We start from the raw sequence: 2,822 nt of genomic DNA, 5'->3' as shown, positions 1-2,822 counted from the left end.
TGTCATAAAACGTGCCCACCCAACTGAGCCTGTCTTCAGTGACTATTTACAATAAGGGAAGCAATGTACCGACAGTCCCCTTATCTACTAGGGGATTGTGTTTTATCCTTCCAGGCTAACATAGGATGTATTTACTGGTCCCAGGGAAAGGAGGTAGGCTGTGCTAGGACTGTCCCCTACCACAGTCCACCCCCCTACTTTTCCTGGGATCCCAATAGACATACTAAATATCTTGCTATGACCATCGTCCATTTCACACAGTAAGCTGCATGTACACAGCTCAGATAACTGTCACTTGTGTGCACCATTTTTCTAAAATCTTTAGGCAACATTTGATGAGGGCAACTAATAGGATAACCTCCAGCAGAGTGATCAGGCCTATTTGGAGGAGGGATTGCAACCAGCTACTCCACCCATTGCCTCACCCAAACCAGCTGAGTAGCTTGTGGAGGACTTGTACTGCATTTTTTATGTCCTCTATGTTACTCATAACATGTCCAGAATCATTTGTGTAAAAGCAGCATTTCTCTCCTAGCATAGCGCGTGTACCCCCAACTTGTGCTGTCAGAATGTTTAGCCCTCTGTGGTTTTGGAGGACAGTGGCTGCTGCACTGTTTACCTCACATTGGAGTAGTCCCAATGAATCAAACCACACTGTCTGGTTACAGTTGTCATTAGGAATCTCTTCCAGGTAGGGCCTGGTGCTGTCCATGTTTTCAATACAGGGGAGAACTTCTCCTCCAAGGTTGGGGCACTCCCTATAGGGAGCCCTTGGACTTGGAAGGTGTCTCCCATGACCAGTGCAGTTGATCATACTTATCTATATAGTGGTTTCCATGTGACTCTAGGTCATACATCCAGTGGGTCAGTGTGGTCCACTGTGTTGAGGTTGGCTGGAATGATGTGGAGAGCTGAGCTGTCCCATCTCTCATTTCAAATGCTGACAGAGCCAGCAGTTGATCTGGTTGGTAGCTCTAGCAAAAGCCCCTATCCTTGGGGCCCATGGGTGATGGGGTTGTCCATCACTGTGATATAGCCCGGGGAAGAAAGAAACAACATTACTACCCAACCCCCTCTTTACCTCCCAGGAGTGAAGATGCTCTTGCCTAACAACTTGAGGTAAGGATTGCCCAGGTATGGCCACCCAAGCTGTCTCCAAGCCCCAAAGCCACAACTTTTGCAGGGACCTTGCCCCTGTCATTTGACCCAGACTTTTTGACCCTGACCATTCAGTCCACGGAGGAAAGTCACATCCTGAACAAATGTGACATGGCCTATAATGTCACTCATCTGTACTGAAGGGTTTGGAGTCCCAGGCATAACCAGAGGAACCCTGGTGCCTTGGAGTTCTCTCACCCCTTCCCCCCCATTCCTGTGGAGTCCCATGAGAGGGAGGCCCCTGAGGGTAGCATCACCTCTGGATGGAATCAGGAGCCCTTGAGGTAATACTATTGCAGTCCGGAATGCAAACCACCCCCAGGGAGTGCTCTCCAGTAAGAATAAAGAAGAGTAGTTGTGTATACTGAGATTGGGATTCCTCAGGCATAAACTAATCAGGCAACTGCTTGGTCCTGCATCCCTCCAAGCTCAGTATTTCCCAACATATGCTGCAGTGCCATGTTTTCTTTCCACTGGAGTGCAGTGTTTAATGTTCAAATAGCTTTAGTTAGATGGGAGTACCACCTGGTAAGTTGTCCTTCCTGATGGCCTTTGTGTATAGTTGTTGTTGTTTGAGTCTTCCATTCTAATACTGTATTTCTCTATTTGCTTGGGGTGATAAGAAGCATAAAAGGTCCATCTTATACCATGGGACTATACCCATTTCTGGGTTGCTTGCACTGTAAATGAGGTACCTTGATCTGATTGGAGTCCAGTTGGGTATCTGAACACATGGCATAGGTGTTTTTCCAAGGCTGTGACACTGGTCCTGGCATCCACATGATGCACAGGAATTGCTGTCCCATATCCAGAGTATGTGTCCATGTCATTGAGACCCTACACTCATGTAGGGTCTAAGCCCTGGCTGATGTGACCCAGCTTACCATGTTGTATGGCCGAAGCTCACTGGCAGGAGTCATACTACTGTGCTTGTCTTTGGTTTCTACTTCCTCTAAGATGAGTCCTAGTGATTTGGCCCATTCTTGTGTCTGATATCAGTTTCCATGTCATGTTCAGTGGTGGATCCTGTGGGCAATTGTGGCAACCTGTTGGGTACATGTTTGGTCAGCATGGGAATTCCATTCATGTTCTGCTTCAAATGACCCTTTGCCATGGGCATATGCATTGGTGGGTGGTGAATCGATCTCCTTCCCACCTTGCAAGCTGTTGCCACAGCTCCTATCCCCAAATGGGGGACCCTCTAATAGTCCAGTTATTGATATGCCAGTCAACAGATCATATAGCTAGTCCATTTGCAATGGCCCATAAATCCATAAGTATGTAGGAGGAAGTTGTGGTTGGAGTGGCCTGCACAGCCGTCACCTCTGCACAGACTTCAGCCATTGAGCAGAAATCCTTCATCCAGTCTAAGTCAGTAGGTGACCATCCTCGGGATGGATGTCTGCAGCAGCCCAAAGGACTCCATTAGCCTTGAGTTTTGCAGAGCCATCTGTGAACCAATCCATACCATCAACTGGAACATCTTTGAACCAGGGGCCCCATTCAGCCAAGGGAGGAGCAGAGCAGCCTCTGTGGGCTGTTCAGCCCCCTCCAGCAAAGTAGGTATTTGTTCATGGTGCTGGCTGACTCTCTGAGGCCCTAGCAGGGCTCAGTCTTAGATACACCATTTCCATTTAACGATAGAGCTTTGCTGAGTCTGTCCT

This window comes from Choloepus didactylus, chromosome 4 (assembly GCF_015220235.1).
Source record: "Choloepus didactylus isolate mChoDid1 chromosome 4, mChoDid1.pri, whole genome shotgun sequence".
NCBI lineage: Eukaryota > Metazoa > Chordata > Mammalia > Pilosa > Megalonychidae > Choloepus > Choloepus didactylus.
The sequence above is the reverse complement of the archived record's forward strand: the minus strand, read 5'-3'. Positions refer to the sequence as shown.